General features: G+C 33.3%; 1 pseudogene; it reads right to left on the bottom strand.

Moving 5' to 3' along the window:
• The window catches only part of LOC129233584 (serine/arginine repetitive matrix protein 2-like), an 81,951-nt pseudogene that overhangs the window by 38,798 nt on the left and 25,731 nt on the right, over positions 1–17,422 (bottom strand).

Genomic DNA, 17,422 nt, shown 5'->3' with positions numbered 1-17,422 from the left:
TTGGGCACCCAAGAAGGAAAGTAGGGGGGGGGGGGGGTTCAAACGGCAAAAAAGCACCAAACTGTGCAAATTTTAATTTTAGGATCCAAAAATGGCATTAAAGGGCTCTTTCTACCCCAAATAATTATCCGATTTCTTTGATTTTGGAGCCATTTAAAAGTGTGCTGAAAACACTCACAGAGTTTACTCATGTCCTTTGAATTCCAAAAAAAAGGCTGTCAAATGACCGGGGAAAAAACTAAAAAGCACTGCTAAGCCTAATGGAACTCTATTTTCATATCGGAAAATTATCGTTTGCGCGATCTCATTTTAAATTGGCATAAATAAAGTTTCAGAAGGTTGCCACTTTTTTTTCTCGACTGCGACAAAATAAAATTTTGTTAGGTTTTGAGGTAAAAATTTCCTCTTTTGGTTATTGTTTGGAGATTTATCTTTTTTCTTATTTAAGGATTTAAGTCGTATTTATGTAAGGTTGCATTAGTTAGGCGTAGGTCGGGAGTTCTTGATTTGACGTTTTACTTCTTACAGAATGATTATTTTAACGGGAAATTTTACAGATTTTTTTTCTCTAATTGAAGCCTGATTGTTGAACATGCATCACTTGACAAAACTTTTATTTTTGAGGTAGACCGTGCAAAGTCGGGCAAGGCAACTAGTGAATGAATAAATAAAGAATTATTAAATGAAGGATGTTAAAGGAAATAATTAATGAATGAATGCGTAAGTGATTTTATAAAGGATTGTATAAGTAAATGAAACAAACTATTTATTTGCACATCTGCTTTGCCCTGCATGCACTTGACTAACTGTACAAAGCATTTAAAATAGAAATAAGCATAATATTAAGCAAATAAATTCAGCATCAAATATTAGTATGTCTAAATTAGTACTTAAAATAGTAATAGTAAATAGTAACAGCAAGAACTTTATCATTTGATAATGACAAAACCAATTTATGACTCAAAATAAAATTTTTCAAAATGAGTATCAATTTTTGAAAATAACTTGTATTATCATATTCTTTGATTGTTAGAGGTAATTTTTTCTTGACTAGAGTAGACTACATTCGTTACTACATAGTTAAAATATTACTAGATAGGTGCAGAGTAAATAATTCCCCATTACTTTGACCGCTATTCCGTTGTTTCACTTTTCTCCACATTCCCCTACATTTTAATTTTATTCAAAACCTGAAATAATTATAAAATATGAAATAAAATAAGCCAGTTTAAAGTAACATAGGTGAAATTAACTTCCATTTTTCAAAAATGATGAAAAATTTACAAGATGCAAAAGGATTGAAACTTAAAGCACAGCACGCAATTTTCGGCGAGTATAAGCAATTATTTACCCCCTCTTTTACTTATATGCTCTTCTCAGCTTTCAATGACAAAAAATGAATGCAACAGCTGCCTTTTCCTTGTAGTGAATGTTTTTGGATAATAATATCGCACTTTTAGCGCAGTTAGGCACAAAAATCGCGAATTTGGCCGTTTTGTATCAGGTTGTATTAGATTTTGAGAATTGGCGCAGTTTGGTGCAGATTTTCCACCCCTGTGAATAGCAGTAGGTCTCAATGTTTAAAATTAAAAAAAAAAACTTATCTTATAAGACCAAAAATAATAGTTGACTTACAACAAAATATTTCAATATGAGTATAAATTTTTGAAAATTTCTTGTATTGTAATATGTTTTGATCTTCATAGGTAACTTTTTCCTGACTCGAATAGACTAAATGTAATAATAAAATATTATCAGCTAGATGGCACTGAAAACAGAATGCACATTTTTGCATTTTATTTTGCCCTGTTACTTCAGTTTGCCTCATATTCCCCTACTACAAATGAGGCTAAATTCTACTTAGTAGCAAGAAGTCAAGCAGGGAGCAAAAATTAAAAAATGAAAAATTAAATAAACACATTGGTTATACCTTTGTACGATCTATAGTATGCAAGAAATATGAAACCGGTTTTCCAGTCCATGAAACTGAGCCCTTTAAAGGTGTTATTTCTCTTACATTCATTATAGTGCCAATATCTAAAAGAAAGAATCTGAAATTAATCACTGTGCATTAATGCACACATGGAATAAAAGAAAAAGTTACAAAATATTTTTCAGAACTGCATGCATTCAAGAAGTAAAACAATATGTTAAAGGGCATCAATAGGTACATACCCCAAGGGCCGATACAAGGTAGGGGCGATGGGGAGGGGGATCACCCTTCCCTTGAGAGACTCTGCACCAGCAATGTTTAGAATAAGGAAGTTGCAACCTATTAAATGTTCATATTTTGGCTATTGGATATTGTTAATTGACCCTCAAAACTAAAAAATTCACCATCGCCGAATTTTAAAACACCCTGATTGATTTTTAATGAATTTTTAAAAATCCACGCGCAAACGTGCGCTTTTCTGAAACGTCACGAGCTTACGTCCCAGGGCACTAATGGGCAGCCTTCCGTCGAAGATCCCTTGTTTTCGCTAGGGACATTTTGAGCGCGCTGATATTTATATTTTTTTAGAAATTCAATAATCCTTTTGAGCACACTATGGAGACCGGATTTGTTAAAGCACAATCTAAGTAATCTTCCTCATGTAACATCAATGATGATATTCGAATATTTTTGAGAGGATGAGAGGTTTAATGTTCCAGAAACACGAGGAGTTAAATGCGAGGAGATAAGCCTTTTACGTTTCGTCTTCGAAGTCGAATGCATGACCTTCGGCTTCTCCCCTATCGGAAGAGCGCATGACGTCACTTCCTATTCCATTTGATGTCACAAGTGCTTGAACTTTTAAAATTAATTTTTAAAAAAAACTACTTACCGTATCGCAAAATTTTTTTCACCTATGATGTTCATACATGTTGCTCTATCATATAAAAATAAAATTGAAAAATCGAAAACTACCCTATTCTTATAAACGCAAGTGTAGGTTCTCTTTCATATCATTAGGAGAAAGAATGGTTTTCGAAACTCCCTCCCGGAAACTTCAATATTGAAGTTTCAAAAAGCCATTATTTGACGCTCTTTGGTGATGTGAGGAGGAAGTGAGGATGGAGGGCATCCCCTCCCAACATCTTGCACAATTTGAGTTGTAAATTTTAATTCATTTGTAGATCATCTCAGGTAGTGCTAGGGGAAGTGATGGAGTTAAGGGACTTTCTTCTGGTAATATTCCAAAACTTAAGTTCCAAAAAATGAAATTTTTGATAACATTCGGGGGAGATGTTATGGGGTGGAGTTTTGAAACAATCCCCTGGAACTACAGTACCATGATCGCTCCACATTTTGGAATTTTGGATTCTGACTCAAAAAATCAGAAAAGCTCACTATCTTGGTTTCATTAATGTTCGAGACAAATCTCTTTTACTTTTTAAATTTCACTATGCTAAAACAAAAGCCAGAGATAATTTGCAGCGGCTTATATTCTGTGGATGTTGCATTTCATTAGTATGCAATGTACCGATCAATACAATTAATAAATCATATTTTTACTAAAAATAATTGTGTATTTTGTTCAATTGGCTTTTTATTGTATACTTAAGAGAAGAAAAAAAGAATTATCATTGATCGAAAGTGGATGTTAAAAGAATGCTGCACAATTACAGCAAAACTCTTATTTATGCATAGCATATGGCATCGATAAAACGTTGGGAAAAAAAAATCAACTGTGATATGTACTGTGTTTACAACAAGTAATTGTCAAACGTTTACAATTTTGAACTTATAAAACTGAAAAAAAAGGGAAAAAAATATTTTTTAATATTTAAGGAAGAAAATCCAGATTTCAGGTCTCAGGCCTCCGAAATTTTCGAATTCCAAAATTGAAGTCTCATACTGTATTACAAAACTGAAGTCTGAAAAGCACATTCTTAGAATACTTTTGGTAACAAAAAAGGAAAGGAACCGGTTCAAGAACCCACTGCCAGTCATTTGTCATGTTTCTATCGATTGATTGACATGCTGTTCTTTGTTGAATGTCAAACAAAGGCGTTGCAATTATGGAACTGTTTCGGCAAGAAAAATGTCAATGTGAGATAGTTTGTTTTTCTCAGTGTTGGAAACGACGTCGTGGCTGATGCAATCAAACATTACAAGGAACTTGGCCATGATTGCCCCCGTCCAGGAAGTGGTAGAAAGCGGATCGTCAACATGTCCACCAACCGCAAGATCATCAAGAAGCAAGTGCAGTGAAATCCGCAGCTTTCCATAAGAAAAAATCGCTGGTGAGACCGACATCAGCGATCTACCAGTCCGCCGAATGCCGAAAGAGGAGCTCAACCTAAAGGCTTAGAAGCCCAAGAAAGTTCAGCACCTCACAGACGACAACAAACATGTACGGCTGCAAAGATGATACCAACTCGAGCGTCGGGGCCGCTGCGCAATGATTGGAGCGTGTTGGGGTTTTAGTCTTCTGTTTTTACCTTAAGTTCATTGAACTAAATAAAAGGAATGCAGAACCCAACGTCAAAAAGCCATGCAGTCTGCCAGTAAGAAATAAAACATACTCAAATAGTTTAAATAAATAACATTTATTCTGAAAATATCACAGTTTTCATTATATAAAACATTTAGTTAAAGATCCAAAATAATTTTGATGAAAACCCCTAATTATTACAGAAATTTCATAGTTGACTCGTTAGACAAACACAATATTTGAAGAACACGAAACGTATTAAAGAAATTGTAAAATGTCACCTTCCTTTGCCAAATATGCATGTCCACTGACCAAAGACTGATTGAACACAGCATCAATAGCATAAACCAATATTGTTGACATTCCAGCTAACAGTTCCACCGCACATCGACCGATAGGCTCCTCGGATCTAGTAGAACTTCCCTCATCCACAGCAACAACGATTCGATCAGACAACGGAATATGCCTAGGAACTTCAGGATATCTCACAAGTACCCCCAGGAAATTCAACTAGGAACACCTCACTGTTGTCCATCGATGATTCACTCAGAGGAAAGTTGAGTATTGTTATTTACTGTTATATTTGTGAAAATTTCTTTGTTTGATAAAATTTTACTATAAAATGAGGTTGCCATTTTTTTTGCCGCATCCTGTAGATCAGATACAGTCATCTCTTAATAACTCAAAGTCCCAAGGGACAGGCTAAAACGTTTCGAGTTATTAGTAGTTCAAGTTATGAGAAGTTTCCACAACAGTCTTAAGAGTTTGGAACCCCATGAAAACAAAAAAGGAATATTCAAGTTACAAGCTTCGAGTTATCAAGGTTGGACTATACATAGTAAGTGGTAAGTAAAAAAATCAATCTTCAGCAATAATTTCTGGTGGAGGGTTCCAGCTTCGATACCAGCTGGTCAAAGATTCTCTGTGATTGCGGACAGTGACCGGGACATATTAAATATGTCATGTGTGTGATCACAAAGTCCTCCAAATTCCCTTTCCGAATGTATATCTCTGGGGGTACTGAAACAGGGGTTGTTCAAATTCTAGTTGGGATATGTGGATAGATAGTGCTTCCATCTATTGTGTTTTACCTGAGATAAATCTGACTTTCACCTTAGTGGTGCTCAGTGGTGTTCCAATAGGGAATACTCCATACTCTCAAGGCCGTAGCCAGTGTGGGGGGGGGGAGGGGATCAGAACACGTCCCTGAAATTTTCAAAGTTTTAAATGCTAGTAAAAAAAAATGGGCAAAAATTTTGTTCTTCAGACTTCAACTTTGAAAAAATCAAGTTGTTGCTGCATAGATGATGGCATAGTGATAAGATGGAAGGCTCAAAATATACTGTACTCTGCTTTATCTTTCCTGTAACTTAATTTAACCTCTTTGTATGGGTAATGGTACACATGATGTGCCACAATTCCACTTCCTACTGTCACAAAGGCACCTGATTCGACAGAATCACTAAAGTGTGCAGTTTTCTGCTCTATCAACTGAAGTTTTAAAATAAATTGAATTCAAATGAAAATTAACAATGCAATAATAGTATTTTATAATTGTAGGAAAATTAAAAATAGTTTAATAGTATATATCTTCTAAGAAGCTTCCCAAAATAAAATAAAACTGCACATGCTGGTGCTTAAATGTTTTTTTATTTGAATAACTTTTACTACTTCTTCTACTTTCATTACCTGTTTTTCATAAATTACAAACAACTCAATTCTTCCTATAGGGCGTACTGAATGCCTTTAGTAGTAAATTTATAAAGTAAAGCTTGTGCTGGTGCTGAAGTACATGTCAAATCCCTTTGTTGAGTTCCCACTGTGTTATATCTCTGACATACAGCTTCATTTGCTATTCAAAATCTTATTTAGGAATCTTGCCAGAAGTGTGTGATTAAAAGTGTTGAATAAGTACAAACACATGCTCACCGCTAAGATTTCTGTCTGTGATTCGAAAATTCAGTGGACAAAAAGCTTTAGAAGACACAACTCTTGCCTCATCTTTGATGTCGGCAAAACGCATCTTGAGCTGAAATTATAAAAATCACTTTAAACAACAAGCTTAAGCAATTAATGGTTTACAACATGAAGAAACTATATGATCATTTTTGAAAGAAAAAAATACATTTTTCGACTCTAATTTTTTTCTCTTTAATACGTTTTCAATATATATATACATAAGAAAGTCTATTCCAAGCATTCCAAGACAAATCTTGGGGGTACCAGTTTTTCAGGATCTAATCTACTAAAAGTATATAAATGTTACAAATTTCAGGAAATATTTTCAAATCATACCCGATCTAAACTTTATTTCTGGTTGAGTGATGTCAAAGTAACATTGGTTCCCATCCCATAGAGAGCATTCAATTATTTATTTTATTTACTTTTTTTTTTTTTGTTTTGCTTCAAATACATGAACAATGGCCTGATCCGTAAGGCATTGGACTTGTGATCGGAGGTTTCCGGGTTTGATCCAAGTCACCTTCTTTATTAATGGTGACTGGGGGTGTTAAATACAGTGAAACCTCAATAAGTAGTCGACCGGTTAAATGGTCACTCCGTTTAAGTGGTGTTTTTCTTTGGTCCCGACAAGATCTCATTCACAGTAATGTAAAATGACCCTCCTTTACTGGTCACCAAATTTAATTTTACCTGTTTAACTAGTCACTCAAAAGTTGTTTTCTAAAATTCCTTTTCCTTATCGGATCTTAGAAAATAGTGGCGGACTTAGTTGAAAAGATGTTTGATATTTATTTTCCTTGAAATCTCGATCCTCGGTTCTGGTCATTCAAAGCATAATTCTTGCTGTGACTCTGCCAAGTGCCGAGAATATGAATCTAACTCCTTCCAGCAAGACAGACAAAATCCAATAGCTGGAGAAAGTTAGTCGGTATTTAACATCCGTTCACAGGGAACAAAAAACACAAAATTTAAAGCTTGATTTAAGTTAGAAGAGATAGTTCTTTTCCGTAAGCAACAACTTCATCAGTCGACATTGAAGGATTGTATTAAATGTATCATGACTACATCAAAATAAATTGTTGTTATTAAGTAATGTATAAGTAAGAGGAAACAAAACAAAGTAACTATCATTAGTATTTTCCCCCCTTTTTAAAATTACCACTAATTTATAGACATTTTTTACATAAGCTATTGTTTTTCTCACAGAATTCTACTGCTATTCATAAATATTTGTAACGCATTTTTTTTTCTTCCTTAATTTCCCACTCCACATAAGTAGTCACTCCGCATAAGTGGTCAAAAATTTTTGGTCCCTTGAGTGACGATTTAACGAGGTTTTACTGTATGTCACAAAGGCCTCCAAGTGAACCAATACCTCTGGAGGTGCTAAACCAGGAAATGTTTGGCTTTTGCTGTTTTATAAATTTTGATAGATGGTGCTACCATCTATCGTATGCTGTCTGAGCCAAACTGGACTCCCAACTAAACTGATGCTTGTTCAAACAAAGCGGTACCTCTCTGCCTTAAATCGAGTAGCATCGATAATTGGGATCGGATACCCGAGCAGTATAAGTAACAACAAAAACACAATTTTGATTGTTCACACTTTGAAGATAAATGCTGAGGTCTCAGGAGGAAAAATTTTCAACACCAGTTAAGGAGGCAAAAAGATAGAACTTTGCAACACATAAAGGCTGTAAACACAAAAAATAACTGAAATAAACACTAATTCTGGAAAGTGTCAATAAAAGAGACAAAGTTACAAAACAGGATTTAAAGAGATAAATTTAAAAAAAAAGAAAAACAGTGACCATTTTTGAGGCAATCACAAGGCCAAATGTCTTGATTCCATGAATTTCTCAATAAATTTCTTTTGTTCATAATCTCTTTTTAACATCATCCTGGCTATTGACAGGATAAGGAAGTTGACACATACCAAAAAAGACAAAATCAAATCGGGCAAAAGGTCAGAAAATGTGGAGGAAACGTTTAAATTGGGAAAAAATTGAAAATCGCAGAAAAATGTTGCCTGAAATTGGTCCAAAATCAAACAAGTGAGAATAAAAACAATAACAGTGGCAAAACAGAGTACAGCAAAGCTTGTAGCAAAATGAGAGTAAATATTAAAATTTTCTTTATCATTTACTCTCAACAATTTGGTAAATAAATTTGTACAGAGCCCAGATACCTTTGATCCAAAATCAGGACAACATTTAAATAGAAATAATACTTCTGAAGATGACATTAATGTGTTTTATAACATTGTACTCAAACGTCATTTGGACGATAGTTAAACAATATCAACCCTTATGCAGCAATTTTTTGAAACTTTTTATAAATTTTGCTCTTGCTCCATAAAGATTTATTTACAATAAAAACATTAATATTTCTTACATTCTTGCAAAAAACAATGGAAAAAATACAAATGCTGCAGTGAATCATCAGGGCCAAATTATGACATTTTTGGACTCAGAACAACTTTCACAACACATCAGGATAATGTTGATAAAATCAGGGCAACTAGGTGCCCTATGCATCTTTCAATGTCATGCTTTTTGTCATGTTTGTTAACATGAATTCAAATTCATGATTTCATTTGGATAGTGGAAACTTTACTGCTATGAAGAAAACCTATGCACATAGAGGAACAAAAACATTAACAGATAATTTCATAAAATCATGTCAGACACATTTACATAGCTTTAAAATATAAAATAGTCCAAATAAGTTTCTTACCATATGGTCTACATTTGGCCCAAACGCGAAATTGTTCACAAAGAGCAAGCTAAAAATAAAAAATATATATATCATACATTATAACATAAACAACTTTTTAAAAAATTATAAGCACATTTGCACTGAAAACTAGACTTTAAATAAGTAGGAAAGAAAATTTTAAAATACAGAATGGGCCATAATACATTTCAGGCTTGAAAAGAAAAAGAACAAGTAAAGGTACATTAATGATTCTTTTTTCATTTGTTGGGGGAAAGACAACATAAAACAGTTTCAAACAAATACATTTTAAGCATTAAACCATTTCACATAAGCAGGTACATTGGATAACAGCATTTCTTTGGAAAACTTACTGATTGCGTCAGTCTACAAATGGCTATGTTATAGGTAAAAGTAATGTAGGTTTCATGGTTTCATGCAATGCACTATTATTGACTGACTGTACGCAACTTCAGCTCTTGAGCTAAAATTTAAACAACATATTTAGTTAAAAATCATTAAAGTCATTGAAGTAATAGTTGCTGAAACGCCGTAACAATTGGTGTGAAATCAAGTTTCAGTTTGATATTTTGAGTGTCACAAAAGGAGCAGAGGTGGGACTTGTGTTTGAAATTCTGTAGTATAAAACTATTTTATGTTGTCTTTCCAAATAAAAAAAGAACATGCACATACCCCAATTTGTTCTTTTTTTTTTTTTTTTCCAAACGTGAAATGCACTCAATACTTTTGACTCGATAACAAACAATATACAGTCAAATCTCGATAACTCGAAGCTATTAACTGAAATATTCCATTATCTCAAAGTTTTTATCGGGTCCCAAACCCTTGAGACTGTTGTCAAAACTTCTCATAACTCGAATGCTTTAGCCGGTACATGAATCCATATCATGTCTCATCCCGAAATACCCAACTTACTGACTCACTAACCAGTTAAATAACCCTTTCAACAGCCGGAATGTAAAAGAGGAACAAAAACTGAATTATGGGTAAAGCTTGAACTTATAATTACACACAATTAACTTAGCTAGAATTCGGTCGGGAAAAAAAAATCAAAATTTTTAAACTGACTTAAAAAGCGAGCAAAAGTATATTGTCAATGTAATAGAGAAGTTAACATTCGTTAAAATAGCATTTGTTAACAAGTGCTAACGGAGTACTGAATCTGTATATTTTTTGAACTAATTGACTAATGGAATGAGGAAACTGGTAAATTTTCTCTATAAAAATTATGCTTATTATCTAGAGTTCGATAAAACTAAAATGTAAAGAAATTTTAGTTTTTATTCAGTAAGTTCAGTAAGTAACTTAATGAAAATACCATGCCTTGCCTGCAATCTTCGAGTTGGACAGAACCATTGCTTCGGTCACCCGTCTGGTCAGTGCTAATTCTATGTTAGCTACCAGTTTGTTTGGCACTCTTGGCTTCCTTAAGAGGCTTTCCACCTCTAGCTCAGTTACTTCCTATGCTGGGCTAATGAGTGCTAATGCTGGGCTAATGAGTGCTAATAAACATGAAGCTGCACTCCTCGGCTGGAATGACTGAGCTGTCTGTGTATTTCATGTTTTCTGCCTCAGCCCTGGCTATAAGGCAGTAACTTACTGAAAATACCATGCCTTGCCTGCAATCTTCAAGTTGAACCGAACCATTGCTTCAGTCATCCGTCTGGTCAGTGCTAATTCTATATTAGCTACCAGGTTGTTTGGCACTCTTGGCTTCCTTAAGAGGCTTTCCACCTCTAGCTCAGTTACTTCCTATGCTGGGCTAATGAGTGCTAATAAGCAGGAAACTGCAGTCCTCGGCTGGAATGACCGAGCTGTCTGTGTATTTCATGTTTTCTGCCTCAGCCCTGGCTATAAGGCAGTAACTTACTGAAAATACCATGCCTTGCCTGCAGTCTTCAAGTTGAACCGAACCATTGCTTCGGTCATCCGTCTGATCAGTGCTAATTCTATGTTAGCTACCAGTTTGTTTGGCACTCTTGGCTTCCTTAAGAGGTTTTCCATCTCCAGCTCAGTCACTTCCTATGCTGGGATAATGAGTGCTAATAAGCATGAAACTGCAGTCATTGGCTGGAAAGACTGAGCTGGCTGTGTATTTCATGTACTTCTGCCTTAGCCCTGGCTATAGAGCAGTAACTAAATATATAGCTGAAAATAAATGGATTGGATTACAGTATGGTACACAATGCAAAATATTACCCATCACAAAACACTTTTATAGCTGTAAGAGAATTTCATCCACCAATATTACGATTTGAAGTTTTGAAATATAACAGTTGATTAATTGATCAACTTATTTATTTTCCTCCTCTTCAATGATGATGTGTAAAACAAGGATATTTTATCACTTCTAGAAACTATACATTTGCTTAAGTATGGATTTTTAAAATTCCCAATATCACTCTCGGGAAGGTGAAAGGATTGTAGAACTGGTCAGTGAATCTGCAGCAATTCATTTGAGGTATTAGACGCAAGAGATGGATTTATCTGAAAAACCTTTTATGCGGAAAGATCAATGTCGAAACTGAGTCTTAAGTTCAAGTTCAAATCTTGCTCAAAACAGAAATTTTTTAAAAATCATATAGTTATTGTAAATGAAGGTTACTTTACAAATACTTAAGTCCTGCACAAAACTACTTTTGGGAAAAGTAGGGTGGAACACAAAGTTCAACCATCTAATTGTGGTGGGTTCCGAGTTGTTAATGCAATAAAATACAATTGCATTTCCAGTCAAGAGCTGCTTAATGCTCATTTATTGTTAAAAAAAACACATCTGTGATCTAAAAGAAGAAATACTGCAATATGCAAAATAAGCTAAAAACATCAATTTTTGGTTAATTTCGCCTAATTTTGCGGCTTATGCGCGAACTAAAAACTGCAAAGGAATGTAGATATTTTAAAAGATTTATGAAGAAAGTATTAAAAGGAAGTATTTAAATGGAATTAGAACCAATATTTTGAACATTCGGACTTATATTAAAATATTTGAAAATTGACCATTTTTTACTTTTTTTTTCAAACTTTGCTTCCAATGCGTGATCTGAAGACATAAACATTAATTTTTTTTCCAATTTTCCTCATGTTTAGGATGGCAATACACAACTTTTTTTTGCTAAATTCGATTCAATTCCACATCAATTGCGATAAAATGGACCATAACGGTTCAATTATATTAAAGACAGGTGACAGTGCTCATTAAGGCAGATGTTTAACTGCATCCTCATGTTCATCAAACCATGATTTCAACAAGTCCCACCGCATGGATAGGTGCATTGTCATCTTGGAAAATTCCATCTCCTTCAGGAAACAAAGTTTGCATCTTAGGATGGATCTGGTCAGCTAAAATATCTCTATTTTTGTTCTCAGTGATCCTTTCTTTCAGTGTTACGTCTGATCCAGCGAAAATCCCTGATACGGCCGCCCTTATTATGACAGATCCTCCTCCATGCTTGACAGTTTTAAGGAGAAAACAACGATCATATGCTTGTGCTGGTGTCCTCCAAACGTGTACCCGTCCTATAGTAGGGAAGAGTGTCAAAGACGATTTGACAGACCATATTACTCTTCCACTCAACAATCAACCAGGATTTGCGAGTGTCGCACCATTGTAGATAACGTTTACATTAACATCTGCAACAAGTGTTTTGGGAATTGCTAATCTGCCATAAATGTTCTGTTTATAATGATGCCATCTAACTGTAATCACTCACACTGGTGAATCCAGATGGTGATTGAGTTCTGTGAACACTTTTGCGATTGTTCCCTACTTTGATATTACAATCCACTTCAATACAAGTTGATTCCTTTCACTGAGCTTCTCTTTCAGCCCTCTATTTTGCTTTGCCGAGCTTGTTTTACCACGCTGGGTGTATGCTGGCATGACTTTAGATACTTTACCTCTGGAAACATCGAAAGGTTGAAATGTTTCGGTTACACTTGCTCCAGCTAGACGCGCTCCAATAATTTTGTCTCTTTTAAAATTTGAGGGGTCTAACATTTCACATGGATGAAAAAATTCAAGACTTCCAGAACTTCAACTAAGCCACCATATACTACCAAAACATATGCATTGATAATTACAAAATACAATTACCCCCCCCCCCATTCAAAAATGTCACTTTCATTCACGGGTGTTTCCATTATTTTGATAACTACCGATATATATGTGTGTTGTGAATAAATTATGTACTAGTGTACTTAATGGAAGTTGCATCAAAAAATAATTATTAAATAGCCATGATTGAATTGATTGATAGTTGCACTTTTAAAAAGATTAAAATGAAATTAATTGGACATTAAATGATGATATAAGCATCAACAGCTTTCTTTTAAATCTGAAGCAGTAAAGAAGGCTGATAAAGCCTTCTTTTTCAATTAAAGACATGCACACATTATTTAACTTTGTTTACTTACATGCAAAGAGGTAAGTTTGCTAAGAAAAACTAAATCAATTCATTTAGCTCTATCTAATGTTGACTCAAAAAAATTTTTATGTCATAGGCAATTTTCTGAGTCATGTAGAAGTAAAGTAGTGCATTGCCAATGATAATATCTTTAAAATACTCACCTTAAAAGGAGTATGATTTAGAGCAGGGGTTGGCAAGTAATTTTAAGCAAGATCCTGATACTTTTGAAAAATTTTCATAAAGCTCCAGGAGAAAAAATACTTTTTGCCTTAATTTTTTTAATTTTAATTTTCACGCCCAAATATTAAATGCAATTGATAAGTGCATTTTTATTCAAAAATCAACAAGAGAAATTATATTTATGGTCTTAAGATTTCGCCAGTGAGGTTCATGCAAAGAGCGGTTTGTTTAGGCAAAGAGTTAAAGGTGGACGTCGTAAGTTTTGAGCAATATTTGTTTTTCAAAAGTTTCCCAAACGTATGTGAACCTTACCTGATAGCCTAGTAAATGGCTTAAATCAGTCAATTAAAAATTTAGAAAACATGATGAACTTGAAAACTATAGTTTGGATAAACTTAACCTGGCAGCGTTGTAATGTTGTGATAAGGATCTGCGATGCCTTCACAGCGCTGCCAGGTTAGATTTGCCCCAACTATAGTGTACTAAAAATAATGTAAGAGTGTAGTATTATTTTCCACAAAAGAAACAGAATGCACTGTAATTTATTTCTGTATTATATTGTTTTATACTTTCAAAATATAGTTTTGGCAGTCCAATTTTTGACCGATCGACGTCCTGATCTGTACTGAGGTCCGCCATTTGCTGACCGCTGGTTTAGAGTTTCCAATATTTAAGCCAACACAGAAAAAAAATAATATATAACATTGTTCATAATTATTTGACTATGCTTCGATTAAATTTAAAGTAAAAAAAGTCAGAACTTTAGACGTTTAAGAATTTTCAACAAAAACTAAGAAATCTGTCACATTCCTAAGCAAATTAGCATTAGGAATATTAACATTTGGAACTTGGAGCAGTGTTCATATGCCTATAACATTGAATGAAACACTAGAACAGTATTTTCCAACCTGTGAGGGAGAAAGGAAATGAAAAAGGTGAGCAGAAATACAGAAAGGTTGAAAGAAATTACACTAGAGAATGATTTTTGAAACTGTCAAAGAAAGACAAAGTATGTTATTTGAGCATAGCTAATTAACATACAAAGCAAAATATATATTTGGTATTAATAAGGCATTGTCCTAAACAGATTTTTTTTTTTTTGGCAAGCATCATTGTTTGTTCACAATTTTGTAAGTGGCATATATAGAAAATAATTGATTTTTGCAGCTTGCAAAGTGCCAGCAACAGTGAGGTTGACTATACAACCGATTACAAGGCATACCAAATCATGGCATAGTGAGGGTCTACTGTATTGTAGTTATTTTCTGCAGACGATAAACCTCAACTTATGGATTCTTAACATATTTGTGACTTATGAATTTTGTAAATAAAAGACATTTAAATTAATTAATTTAGAATGTTTTACTTTTAATTTTGTCTCCATTAAATATTTTTTTCCTTTCCAAATGTGCATATTTCTTGCTGCATAGATCAGCTATTTTTTGGTTACTGTTTCACATACCATTGTATAACTTTTAGAACAGTCGAACCTTGTTAATGCGAAATTGCTTAACATAAAATATTGCTTCACATGAAGCGCTTGCTTGGTCCCAGGAGTTAACAATCATTTCATAATTTACCAATAAAGATATAATCCAATTAACATAAAATATTATCATGGTTCCATGAATTTTGCGTTAATGAGGTTCAACTGTATTATGATTCATTAGCATTTGTATGATTTTTAGCATAAATAAAAAATCTGATTTAAAAGACTGAAATTTATTCAAAATTATAACTTTTATGATTGTGGAATAATCACCCTTGATTGCAAAAACTTCAGTTTGTCAAATTAATTCAAGCTATTACAATTAGCTAGATCTAGTAAAATGTTAGAACTGTTTTTCTTTCTTTTTGAAAAAAGAGAAGAAAAAAATTGTTGAAACCAAAACTTTACCAAGGGAAAAGTCAAGGTGTCTTGGAAAAGATCCTTTCAGAAAAAGAAAAAAAAATCAAAATTAAAAAAACAATAAAATTGCAAAATTATTGCTATGTGTATTGATATATGTTTTGTGGTAACATACAGCCCTTTATTCAGGGCAGAAAAAGAATTGAACTTCTGACACTAAGCAGCAGTCACAAAGAACCTAAAAGAAAAATCCCCTTGTTACCCCTAAATAAAAATTTAAAAAAAAAAAAGATTTTTGGTTTCAAAAGTGCTGTTTTAAGTTAAGTGTTGTTAAGTGCTGTTGCCACATAGCTTTATGAAAAATGTTTCACATGAATACAACATTAAATTCTTAAGTTATAGCAGGATAGACAGAAAGACTTGAACAGAATGAAATCTCAAATTGGATCCCTTCATCCTCCCCCTGCATCCAACTCTCTTTTAATATCAACTAGATTTTAAGGTTCCAGTAACCAGAAATGTTTTCAATAAAAAGTAAAGTAGTAGTCAATCAAAAGTACATAATAGTGTAGTTTTTCGTGCATAAATTGTAATAAGGTTTTAAAAGTCTAACGATACAACCAAAAATTGTTGCCTACGCATTGATGTCAAGATCACCAAAGCATATCATGGAAATAGTCAAGTCTATTTATATTATGCTTTCCAACTATCCTGTACTATAATGCCTGATCTTGAGCTTTTGAACTGTTGAATCCTATTCTAAAGTTGAATCTTTATCACCCCAGTAGCACAGTTTTGATCTTTACCAATAAGTTAATATTTTACTCAAAGATTACCAGAATTTGACAGAATATCAAGAACAGACAAAGATAAAAGTATAAGGAAAATAAGAAGTATTGTTGTCCTTGTGAGAAACAACAAAACATTTCATTTTAATTTTAAAATCTTGGGTAGAAAAAAAATCAATGCATAACATAAGAGTATTATCTTCAAATTTGAATATCTACATTAAAATACTCAATAAGTGTGAACATTTAGAAAAAAATATACCTCAATATGCTTTGAAGAAACAGTAGAGAAAACTTTTTTAACCTAATTCTGAACTGTTGTGAAAGATGATATGAATTTACATGAACGTTTAATGCTTAAGAAAAAAATTGAATAGATAACTAAAATATAGAATAGATTCTAATTATTGGATAGAAAAAAAGAAGAATCTACTAGAAACAGATTATTTATTTTATAAGAAAAGAGTAGCTAATACTTATGGCATAGATACTAGTATACTGTTAGAATGCAGGGTGATCCAAAAGAAACTAATCCTATATAAGAAGCCCTAGTGGCATACACGCCGAACCCAATCAAACCAAAATATCACACATGGGGGTCATTCCATGTCAAGTGATCCAAAGTTTTTTCCCTCACCCTTTTGTATTTCTTTGAAATTTGGCTCATCAATTGTACCCTTTGAGGTAATCAAAAGTCCAAATTTTTAGATTTTTATCTCTATTATTTTTTTATTTATGACACTTTGATTTTTCGAAAAACCCTCTTTTTTTCATGGATGTTTGAACATAAAATGAACGATAACTCAGCACCAAATATAGATAGAAAGATTTGGTGAAAAGCATTTTAAAGTACATTAGTTGCTGTTTAATTGGATATGCATCATGACTAATTTCAGAAAATTTTTAATTTTTAAAAAAAGAAATCAAAATTTTAAATTTAAATTCCTCAGAAAAGGTATAATGAATTTTTTTTAAAAAATTCTCAAAAATTTGTGTGTATTTTATCTTCATTTGTGCAAAGTTTCAAGTTGGGATCTCAATGGGATCATATTTTTATGAATTTTTAAATAAAATTTGACTTAT

Source organism: Uloborus diversus, unplaced genomic scaffold (assembly GCF_026930045.1).
Source record: "Uloborus diversus isolate 005 unplaced genomic scaffold, Udiv.v.3.1 scaffold_548, whole genome shotgun sequence".
Classification (NCBI taxonomy): Eukaryota; Metazoa; Arthropoda; class Arachnida; order Araneae; family Uloboridae; genus Uloborus; species Uloborus diversus.
This window is presented reverse-complemented; position numbering and strand designations above follow the sequence as displayed.